Source organism: Antechinus flavipes, chromosome 1 (assembly GCF_016432865.1).
Source record: "Antechinus flavipes isolate AdamAnt ecotype Samford, QLD, Australia chromosome 1, AdamAnt_v2, whole genome shotgun sequence".
Lineage (NCBI taxonomy): Eukaryota > Metazoa > Chordata > Mammalia > Dasyuromorphia > Dasyuridae > Antechinus > Antechinus flavipes.
The window spans coordinates 605586834-605599685 of NC_067398.1; the positions used below are offsets into that span (position 1 = coordinate 605586834).

At 34.0% G+C, this 12852-nt stretch overlaps 1 pseudogene; it reads left to right on the forward strand.

Moving 5' to 3' along the window:
• Positions 1-1202: 1202 nt before the first annotated feature.
• LOC127547641 (actin, cytoplasmic 1-like) lies at positions 1203-2216 on the forward strand (annotated as a pseudogene).
• Positions 2217-12852: the final 10636 nt, after the last annotated feature.

Here is a 12852-nt window from a genome sequence, read left to right on the forward strand (position 1 = left end):
CAAGTAAGATGAACAGAGGACACCAAGTAAAATAAAAAAAGATAGAGATGAAGATTTACATTTTTAAAAGGATGGAGAATTAATACTTTTGGGGGGCAAGAGGCCAGGAAGGTGGTCAGATAGTGCAACATAGGCCAAGGATTTGTGCCAAATGCATAACATGTTAGAAAGGCAACAGTGACCTTCTGTCCAAGCTTTTTTAACAGCTCTCTCTCCTCCCTCCCAAAACCAGACTCTTGATGACATGGAGATAGGCCCTTGGAATAGGCAGACAGAAAATCAAAAAGAAGTCAATAATGGTAGTGATATAGTGCCTTAAAAGACACAAAGCCAGGAATGCTTTATAGAGGGCTCAGAGGAGGAGCAAACAAGAGCAGTATGTTCCTGTAGTAAGTGGTAAAATCATGGAGACTTTGTTAAAGGAAATTCAATATCTAATAATGCCATTAATAATATTACATTTATTAGTAGTAGTAGTAGCTTACATGCATATATATATATATATATATATATATATATATATATATATGTATATGTATGTTTGTATGTATATGTATGTGTATGTATGACCTATTATGTGTCAGGAACTGTACTAATCATTTTATAATTACTAGCTCATTTGATCCTCATAACAAAAATTAGATGATCTCACCCACCCCACCCATCCCATTACAAATAAGGAAACTAAGATAAACAGAGGTTAAGTGATTTCCCCAATTTATTATTTTTCAGTCATTTCAGTCTTGTCTGACTCTTCATGACCCGATTTGGGGTTTTCTTGGCAAAGATACTGGAGTGGTTTGCCATTTTCTTCTCTAGCTCATTTCACAGATGAAGAAAGTAAGGTAATAGGATCACACAACTAGTAAGTATCAGAGATAAGATCTGCATTCAGAAAAATGAATCTTTCTGATTCCATGTCAGATTTTTACTCATGTCTTTCTGACTCTGTGCCCAGAGGCCTGTGCCACTGAGCTGTTCCTATTAAAAATAGAGCATAGGATCATTAATCCTTCCATCAATACCCATTTATTAAATTTTTACTACATGCCAGATAATGCACTAAGCTACCAAGACAAAGATAAAACAGTCTCAGTTATGAATTCTTCCTCCTAGTTGCACTTGCTACCCTCCTGTCCCCAGGTTTAATATTACCCTCTCTCTCTCTTTTAAGGATTTAAATTGCTACTTCAAAGTTCACCATGGATGATGATATTGCTGCTTTCATTGTTGACAATGAAATTATAATGTGTAAAACTAGCTTTAGGGGAACAGTGCCCCTTGGGCTGTCTTCCCTTCCATTGCTGGATGCTCCAGACATCAGTGTGTGTTGGTGAATACAGAAGAATAGCTAAGTGAAGGGTGAGACTCAGAACAAGAGAGGTGTCCTGACTTTGACTACCTTATTGTCACCAACTGGAATGACATGGAGAAGATCTGACATCATACTTTCTGCAATGAGTTCTGGTGGTCTTTGAAGAGTACTCTGAACTGCTTACAAAAGCCCCCATGAATCTCATAATAAATAGAAAGGATGATCTTCAGCATTCTATCCAACATTACTATCCAGGCTGGGTAGCCCCTGTATGCCTCTGGTCATACTATTGGTATTGTGATGGACTCTAGTGATGATGGTATAACCCACACTGTTCCCATATATGAATGTTATCTTTCCCATGTGATCCTCTGTCTGAATATGGCTGGTTGTAAGGCTACCTCTTGAAGATCCTGACTGAGAGTACAATTTCAATATCACAGCTGAGAGGGAAAATGTCCACAACATCAAGGAGAAATTGTATTATATTGCCTTAGACTTCAAGCAAGATATAGTCCCTGTTTCCTTTAGCTCTTCCCTGAAAAAAGAGCTAGAGGTTTCCTGATGGTCAGATTATCACCATTGGCAATGAGAAGTTTTAATTCCCAGAAGCTCCCTGTCAACCATCTTTCTTAGGTATGGAATCCTATGTAATCCACAAAACTACCTTCAACTCAATCATGAAGTATGATGTTGATATATTCTAATATATTATCTTGTGGTACCATCATGTACCTAGACATTGTTGAAAGGATGCAGAAGATTACAACCCTAACTATGAGCATAATAAACATCAAGATCATTGCCAGACCTGAGCACAAATTCTGTCTGGATTGGAGGTTCCATCCTGGCTTCTCTTTCCACCTTCTGGCTAATGTGGATCAATAAGCAGGAGATGTGACAAATCTGAGATCTCCATTGTCTACTGCAAATTTTTGTTAATGGACTGTGGGATTGGGTTTTTTTGGTTTTTGATGTTTTCCATTTGTTTTTGTGCAGAGTTGTGACATAATAATTGCCAAACAAGATTGGGGGAGAAAAAAGGGGAAAAGATAAAGAGAGAGACACAGAGAGACAGACTCAAAGAGAAACAAAAGAGAGAAAGGGGGGTTGAGGGAGGGAGAGAGAGAGATGTGATATGATGACATAAGATGAGACTGGCATGGCTTTATTTATCTTTTTTATAATTTTATCATATGGAAGGGCAGTTGATTCAGGATTTAAAAATTGGAATTGTGAACATATTAATAGTCAAAGTATGCTACAGCAAAAAGTTCTACAGTGCATCTTCAGGATTCTAATTGTATTTTTTTATTAGTCCTGACAAATATGGTATAATGCATTGTTACAGAGTGTTACTTGCATCTCTGAAGGTTGTCCTGCTCTGTCCAAACAGAGCAAAGGAAATTTTATATAATAGGTTTTTTTTTAATTTTCAAAATATATGCAAAGATCATTTTTAACATTCACCCTTGCAAAACCTTGTGTTCCATTTGTCCTCCCTTTCTTCCCCTCATTTTCTCCCCTATACAGCAAAGATTCTAATATATGTTCAATTTTTCTATACTTATTTCCACATTTATCATGTTACACAAGAAAAATCAGATCAAAAAGGGGAAAAAATGAGAAAGTTTAAAAAAAAGCAAGCAAACAATAAAAAGATAAAAACACTATGTTGTAATCCACATTTAGTCTCCACAGTGCTCTCTCCAGATGCAGATGGCTCTCCCCATCACAAGTCTATTGGAACTGACCTGAATCACCTCATTGTTGAAAAGAGTCATATTCATCAGGGTTCACATAATCTTCTTGTTGCTATGTACAATGTTCTCTTGGTTCTACTCACTTCATTTAGCTTCAGTTTATGTAAGTCTCTCCAGGCCTTTCTGATATAATCATTAATTGTTTCTTATAGAACATTAATATTTCATAACATTCATATGTCATAATTTATTCAGCCATTCCTCAACTGATAGGTATCCACTCAGTTTCTAGTTCCTGAACAAAGGAGCTTTTTAACAAATATCCAGACCAGGTGTAGAGGTTGAAGATGGGGGGAGAGGGGGAGGAAAGTGGAAAAGGTACTGTGTGCTGCTTTACATATAAATTATTTAATAAAAAACTTTTTGTACCTTTTCCCTTAATACATATTCTTTCTCTTCTTTTTATTGTCAGAACTATAATGAATGGCCCCCAAATTTCTTCCATGCACCCAATGTAGTTTTGAATGACAATGTTCTATCTCACCATAAGTTTTTTGAGATTGATGGTAGTAGTTGGGGGAAGAGATGAGCTTTCCCTGTAAACTGACTTAAGACCAGTTCAAATAAAAGCCCATATTAAAGGTATAAAACAATTTCCATCCTGTGTGATTAAATATACAAGATGTTCCAAAAGTCCCAAAAGCTATAGTAATTCAAAAGTGAACTAAGATTTTTGTGAAAATTTATTAACAGTTACCAAGGAAGTTATGATCTAGTATTGGTTTCTAAAGATAGATGACACATAGGTGTGTGTGTGCTTTAGGAAAAACAAGCAGATAAGAAGAGACTGAAAAGTGAGGGGAGAGTATGGAAGACTGAATACAATGTGCTGGAGAAGACAGGAGGAGTAGGATTAAGGTAATTGTGGAGGAAATGATTTTTCAAAAAGAAGGTCAGCCTTATCATTAGAGACTAGAATGAAGAACAAGATAGTGAGAAATGATGTTCAGGGGATGTGAGATGAATAGGTGCGTACAGTTCAGTTTATTTGATGAATGATGAGATAAGGCCTTAGCTGGAAGAATGAGTTGAGAGGAGCTATGGAATGCTTGAGGAGAAAAAAAAGTAGAGAGAGTGAAGTAGAAAATTAGTTAGGAAAAAGAAGGATGGAGGCACAGTTGGAATAAGACAACATAATTTTGTAAAGGACTCAATCAAAATATTTTCACAACTCCTTCCAGCTATTTTCATTAGTATGTTGAGAGCAAAAGAAGTAGATGGATCCAGCTGTAGAATTTTAAGGAATCTTATACATTGTCTAATTCAACTGTCTCATTTTATAGATGAGAAAACTGAGTACCAGAAAGACCAAATTCTCCAAGAATATGTATGTTGTAACTTCAGATGCAAGAACTGAACTCAGATCCTTTGCCTCCATGTTTGTTGCATGCAGTCAGAGATTTACGATTGATTCGGTAAATAGCCAAAGGGAATATGACTTAATAAAATGTCTTGATTGCCATTTTCCCTCCTCTAATATTCAAATTAAGAGGTAAAATAGGTTATTATTCTGCCTTAGGCCAGGTTTTTCACTTTCTCAGGAAAAAAGTTGTCTACACAATATTTTTCTAATAAATTTTTGTCAGCAAATGTTGTCTAATGTAAATTTCTTCTACTATAACATAACTCCACTGTCTTATTCAATGAAAACATATCTATGGCAAAAACACTATCCCCCTCTTCTACATGGCTGGAAAATTTTGTGATTCTATGAGATAAGCTTTTTGTGACTATTTAGGAGAGAAGTGATTTGAAAGTAACTTGAAATTATGTTTCAAAAGTGAATAAAATGATCATAAACTCTCACCCACAATTCCCACCATTTAACATAAAAGTTCAAAGAAAGAAAGACCCTATTTCTACCAAAATATTAATAGCAACAAATTTGTGGAAGAAAAGAATTGGATACCTAATAAATCTTGATAATTGGAGAATGGCTGAACAAATTAGGGGATATAAATATAAAGCATTATTATTCAATGTAAGAATGATAAACATGAAGCATTCAAAGGAACATGAAGAGAGAGAGGTATATTGGTAAAGACTAAAAGAGAATGACAAAAATTATATACATAACAATTATAACAATATAATACAAAAGAACAAAAAATTAAACTAAATCTGAGTAAGCAAGTATAATGACCAATGACTCTAGAGAAAATTTTGGAAAATCTACTTCCCTCATTTGTTTACAGAATTGGCATGTACTATGTATACTATCCTGGGCATATGGTGGTTCAGTGGATAAAGTGCTGGACCTGAAGTCAAGAAGACATGAATGAATTCAAATCCAGCCTTATGTACTTTCTATGCAAAAGTAAATTAACTGTCAAAGGTTCTCATCAGCAAAATGAGAATAGTAATAACTAATAATGTGCTGTTATGAAATTCAAATAAATAATGTTTGCTAAGGCAAATTAAAGCACTACATAAATGCTAGTGATTATAGTTTCAGAAAGTGTTAATGTGTTTGTTGGCTGGCTTAGCTGGACTACTTTTTTCTCTTTCTTATAAAAAGTTTGTTATAAGACATGTTTGGTTGAATAAGAAAATGATATATTAAGAAATGAAGAAATTTATAAGCTTGTCATTGAGCATCCCAATCAATTGGCTTTGGACCTGTAATTTTTTTTTATCAGTGAATATATTGAAGCAATAAATGGTATATTTATCAGTTTTTGAGATGAGGAAAGGCTGAGATGTATAGTTACCATGTTGGATGGCATATTATTTAAAAAACATTTAAATAATAGACCAAATTTAGTCTCATAGAATGTTTATAACTGATTGGCAGAACATTGTTTCTATGAATAAGATTTAATCAGTCTAATTTACTCTTAGCCAATTGTTTAAAAATAAAAAGTTGAAATTCTTTTGGAAAAGAATGTAAAATTCTATAAATTCAAAAAGTAATCCAAACCAGTACAGGATAGGGAAAATATGTTAGACAATATTTAGTGTGAAAAACAAGTGGGGCTTAAGGATTCTAAATTCAATATGTATCAACGCTAAAATATAACTAGGCAGACAGCAAAGTTACATCTCAGTCTGCTTAAGGAGAATTCTGCTGTCCAGAACTAAGGCAGATAGAATCAAGATCTAGAGTGCTGAATTCAGTTCTGCCTGGATGGTACATTTTAAGAAAGCCTTTCTCAAATGAAGCATAGAGGAGTCTGAGCAGGATGCACAGAACAGTAGAGACTATGCCAGAAATAAAAGAATAAATACTTTTCCCAAAGTACTTGAAGAAATAAAAACTTTTTACCACAGGAAATTGTAAGAATTTGGGGAAAATCTTATTTGAATTTAAGTGCAATAAGCATTCATTAAATCTTTATAATGGAAGATACTCTGGTAGGTACTAAAGATACAAAGGCTGACATTCAGAAGTCTGTATTTTCCTGGACAGAAACAAGAAAAGAATGCTTGTCCAGATCTAAATTATGAAGGACTTTAAAGGGAGAGATTGTTTTCAAATATGTAAAAGACCCAAAAAATTCATTTGTATATGATAGTATATGTAATAGAGAGCCACTGAAACTTTGTGAATAAGTGTCAAACTTGTGCTTTAGAAATATCTATTTGGCAGCGGTGTAGATCAGAGGAATCAAATTCTCAGTTCACCTATAATACTGTGCCAGCAATACCACTATTAGATTTGTTTCAAGATCTGTGGTCTTTTAGTGCAGCTGCTGCTAGGTCTTATGTGATTCTGCTGTTGTTTTATCAAATGTATAGTGTGGGGGGGACATGGAAGAAACAAGAGGTGAAGGAATTAAAAATGTCAATAAAATAGGTAATAATTGTTGGAAAAAACCCAAAGAGTTGATGGGAGAAAATGGACAGATTGAGAAGTTAACTATACAAAGGAAGAAAATTTTATCTTATTTATGGACTAAGTCAGAGGAGGAGGAGGAGGTTAACACTGAGTATATGAGAGGAATGGAGTTGAATGAATTTTAGTTTGAAGGGTTTTCTCTTCTCAGGGAAGTAATAGATCAGATTTTTTGCTGAAATTTAGAGAGAAGGGATTAGAATTAGTTGTTTAAAGAGATAATTCTTATACTCCAAAGAGATACTAAAGAAGGGAAAGGGACCTGTATGTGCCAAAATGTTTGTGGCAGCCCTGTTTGTAGTGGCTAGAAGCTGAAAATGAATGGATGCCCATCAGTTGGAGAATGGTTGAGTAAATTGTGGTATATGAACATTATGGAATATTATTGTTCTGTAAGGAATGACCAGCAGGATGAATACAGAGAGAACTGGCGAGACTTACATGAACTGATGCTAAGTGAAATGAGCAGAACCAGGAGATCATTATATACCTCAACAACGATACTGTTTGAGGATGTATTCAGATGGAAGTGGATCTCTTCAATAAAGAGAGCTAATTCAGTTTCAATTGATCAAGGATGGACAGAAGCAGCTACACCCAAAGAAAGAACACTGGAAAATGATTATAAACTGCTTGCATTTTTGTTTTTCTTCCCGGGTTATTTATACCTTCTGAATCCAATTCTCCCTGTGCAACAAGAAAACTGTTCAGTTCTGCACACATATATTGTATCTAGGATATACTGTAACCTATTTAACATGTAAAGAGCTGCTTGCCATCTGGGGGAGGGGGTGAAAGGAGGGAGGGAAAAAATCAGAATAGAAGTGAGTGCAAGGAATAATGCTGTAAAAAATTACCCTGGCATGGATTCTATCAATAAAAAGTTATTTTTAAAAAAGAGAGAGATAATTAAAGTATCTAGGATGTTCTATTCAATAGTGAATGCTGATAACTAATAAAACTTCACATTCTCATATTTGTAGTATTTTAATGCTTACATTTACATACATACAAATATACACACACATATATGTATACAAATGTGTGTGTATTTGTATGAATGTATTTTCATTTGAATGACTAAAATATGATAAAAAAATGCACAAAGGTAGAGCCAAAATAGCAGGCCAGGACCTAACATTTCCTTTCAAACAAGTTTAAAATAATGCTTCAAATCAAATTTTATAGTGACAGAGCTAACAAAAGGTCAGAGGTAGACATCTTTTCTAGTCTAAGATTACTTAGGGGGAAAATTTTTAAAAAGAAAAAAGAATGATATAAGAAAATTATGATAAAAAGAAATAATAGCTTGGTAAAAAAGGCTCAAAAATCCACTGAGAACTTTTTAAAAAGTGAAATAAGTTAAATGAGAAAAAAGGTCCAAAATAGTTATTAAAAATAATTACTTAAAAATTAGAAGTGGGCTAGAGACTTCAAGAAACAATAAAATGAAGTTAAAAGAATGGGGAAAAAGACAGAAAAAAATATGAAATATCTCATCAGAAAAACAACAAAACCAGGAAAATAGATCAGGGAAAAATAATTTCAGAATAATTGAACTAACCAAAAAAAAAAAAAAAATGAAAAAAAAATCTGTACATCATATTTCAAGAAAAAATATTTAAGGAATATAGGATTTTTAAGCATTTCTGATGAAAAGACCAAAGCAAAATAGAAAAATTGACATTCAAACAAAAGAGTCAAAGGAAGCATAAACTTAAAAAAAAATTTTGAAAAGAGTAATTTTAAGGAATTCAGTGGAGTTAAACATTTTATATCCATATATGGGAAGATGACACTTGTAACTCCTAATAAGCTGATCATTCTTACTAAATAGACAGAGGACATGAGTGTGAACTGATTATGTTGAGATGATATCCAAAAAAGAATAGATTGTTGAGAGAGACACGATGGAAGAAAGAGGAAAGATGTAGATTGGGGTAAATTTCCTTACATAAAGGAGGTGCACAAGTTAAAACTTTTATAGTGAAGGGGGAATGTAGAAGGAGTAACAGACAAAACTTAACTCTCATTAGAATTGACTCAAAGAGAAAAAGTAAATATACACATTCACTTGCAAATAGAAATCTATCTTATATAGTAGGAAGACAGGAGAAGAATGAGGAAGGCAATGGTTAGAAGCCTTTTGAGGAGAGATAAGATAAAGAATGAAAGAGAGAAGTATAAACAGAAGAAACTGGGATAAAGACTTACTTTTTCAAATATATAGTGCCGTCAAATTTATAAAGAAATAAGAGCCATTCCCTAATTAGTAAATAATCAAAAGATAGGAAGAGGCACTTTTTAGAAGAAGAAATCAATGGCCAAGATGACAGGAAAAGACACTGATAAATGTTGGAGGAGGAACTAGAACACTGATATCTTGTTGGTGGAGTTGAAAAATCAACCAACCATCCTGGAGAGCAATTTGGAACTATGGCCAACAAGCTATCAAACTATGCATATGCATTGATCTAGCTGGGTCTCTACTGGGTCTGTATATCAAGGAGATCATAAAAGGGAGGAAAGGATCCACATGAACAAAAATTTTTGAAGCAGTCCTTTTTGTAGGGGCAAAGAGCTGGAAATCGAGTAGATGTCCATCAGTTAAGGAATGGCTGAATAAGTTATGATATATTTACTTAACAGAATATTGTTGTTCTACAACAAATGATGAGCAGGCTGATTTTTGAAAAAGCTTATAAAGACTTACAAGAACTGATGCTAATTGAAGTGAACAGAAAACCAAAAGAACATTGTAGATACTAACACAAAAATATGCTATGATCAACTGTCATGGTTGATTCTTTTCAACACATTCAAGGCAATTACAATATACTTAGGATGGAAAGTATTAATTGCACCCAGAGAGAACTATGAAGACAGAATTTGGATCAAAGCATAGTATTTTCACCTTTGTTATTGTTATAGTATTCACTATTGTTATTGTTTGTTTTCTTGCTTGCTTTTTAAAAATTTTTTTTCACTTTTGATCTGATTTTTCTTGCACAGCAAGACGAATATAGAAAGATGTTTGGAGGAATTGTAGATATTAGGCCTGTGTCAGATTGCTTGCTATCTTGGGGAGAGGTGAGGAGGGATAGAGGAGAAAGGTTAGGAGCACAGGATTTTGCAGAGGTGAATGCTGAGAACTTTGTTTATATTTGGAAAAATAAAATGCTTTTTAAAAAAGAAATCAAAACTATCTATAGTCATACAAAAATGTGCTAAATCACTATTGATTAGAGAAAGGCAAGTTAAAAGAACTTTAAGGTACCATTCCACCTCTATCAGAAATAACAAATGCTAAAAGAGAAGAGGAAAAATAAATATATTGATGTACTATTGGTGGAATAGTGGGCTAGTCCAACCATTCTAGAGAATGATCTGGACCTGTTCCTAAAGCATTATAAAACTGTGCATATTTTTTGATACAATAATAACACTACTAGATCTATAGCCCAAAGAGAGTAAAGAATAAAAAGAAAGCATACAAAAATATAACAACTCTTTTTGTGGTGGTAAATAATTAGAAATTGTTGGAATGCTCATCAAATGGGAAATTTTATAACAAGTTGTGGTATTTGAATATGATGCAGTACCAGGGGGAGAGTGGTTTCAGAAAAAAATATATAACATTTATATGAACTAATGAAAAATGAGGTGAGAAGAACCAGATGATTATTGTACACAGTAATTACAATATTGTAATGATGATCAACTGTGAAAGACTATAATACTCTAATCAAAACCCTGATCTAAGACAGTTCCAAAGAACTCATGATGAAAAAATACTACCCACTCCTGGAAAAAAAAATGCTATCTACTTCCAGGCAGGTAACTGATGAACTCTGGGTCCAAACTGAAGTATAATTTTCTTATTTTATGGTATTGCTAATATGTAAATATGATTTGCATGATTTAACATGAAAATTCATAAACTATTTGCCAACACAGTATGTGTAAGAAGAATTAGGAGGGAGAAAATCTGAAACTCAAAATTTAATTAGTTTAAAATAAATAATAAATATTTTTAAATAAAAAAAAATAAAGGCATAGCTGAGGTTAGATAGAAAAAAATTGTAGATGATCTATTCAGAAGAATTTGTGAGTTCTTCTACTAGTATTTGGTAAACTTAGCTATAGGCAAATAGTAGGATTTATGCTGAATTGAAAATTAACCAGATTAAAATGATGGAAAGTCAAGGAAGAGATTAGAAATGAGTATTAATGGGTATTAAGAAATGGCTAACCATGGAGCTAATGTTGTATATGGAAGAAAATAATATAAGAATAAAGTAAAGAGGATATTGGAGTAAAAGCAGTGTGTCTGAGATCTCACAAATTCCCCTCCAAACAACCTCAAAATAACAGTTCAAGATGAATTGTGGAGCAGCAGAACCAACTAAAGATTGGGATAGAGAAATTTTCTACCTCAAGGAAACATAGAAAATTATCAGGAAAAATCTGTTTCGCTGTGGGAATACAGAGTGCAGGCATACCTCAACAGGGGAAAGTGGGTGTTAGTGTTGGAATCCTTACTAACTGCTAAGTAGTTAGAGTTGATCTAATCTTACAAAAAGATGTTTTGGGCAGAACCTGAAACAAGGTACTAAGTAGAACTACCCATAATCCCTCTCTCTGGAAGGAGCATAAATAGGCCAATGGGCCAGTCGGAGAGTCCTGGAGAGTGAAGACACTACAAGTCGAGATTTCAGCGGAATGACATGAAGAGTTGGAGCTGGCTGGAGGCTGAAGAAAACTGAGGCAGAGGCTGAAGGACCAGACCTTTGGATTTAAAGACATTTGGAGAGAGCTCTTGGAACCAAGCAGAGAGATAGGCCTCTAAGCTAACTGGGCTATATTGGAAATAATAAAAGATCTGAACTTTTATCACCTGGCTGCGTTTTTGAGAAGAAAAAGATCACCACATTTTGGCGCCCTGAACGTGGGACAAACAGACCCCTCAGTGGATTTCAGTGGAAAAGCTCCGATCCTGATTCAAGTGGAAAAGCCTCTGATCCTGATCCAGTGGAAAAAACTTCAACCCAGAAATTAGGGTGAGTGCAACAAAGAAATTTTGTTAGAAGAGTTAAAGTAGAATTTCAGCTAAGATGGGACAGATATTTAGAAAACAGTCTGTTTCTGTTCAAGGAAAATGTTTAGAGAGCATTGTCAAAATTATGGAAAGCCAAGGTTTAATTATAAGTTTACAGCAAATCACTGAACTTTTACAAACTGTAAAGGACATATGTCCTTGTTTCTCTCTTGATAAGGAATTAGATCTAAATGAATGGAAATTGGTTGGAGAGGATCTTTGTCAATTCTATGATAAAAATGGGCCTAACTCAATAATTAATACATATAATGTAATACAATTGGCTATAAGAAGTTATTTAAGTGATAGAATGATGAAAAGGAAAGTACAGGAGGAAGTGCCAACTTTACTAGGTGAAAAGGAGGACAAATCAGATGAGAATGGAGTTAATTACAATTCTGAGTATGATACTTCACAGAAGGAGGAATTAGGTGATTCCACATCTCATGACCCTCCCCCCGCAATTAACCCTTCATGGGTAGAACAAGGGGGAGGGAGAGAGACAGAAACACAGTCAACTTCTCCTGTAAAGCAGAATTTGACAAGATTAGAAAAAGCATTAATTAAAGCAAAAAATGAAGGAGAAGATATATCTGATTTTATAAATGCATATCCTGTGATTGAAAAGATTGACTCTTCAGGTCAAAAAGAGAGAAAATACACTCCTTTTAATTTGGAAAAAATTAAAGATTTGAAAAAGGGTTGCACTCTTTATGGGGCTACATCATCTTATGTGAAGATGTTACTGGATAATTTGTCTTATGAAATCCTAACCCCGAATGACTGGAAATCCATAACGAAAACTTGTCTTGAACCAGGACAAAATTTATTGTGGCTTTCA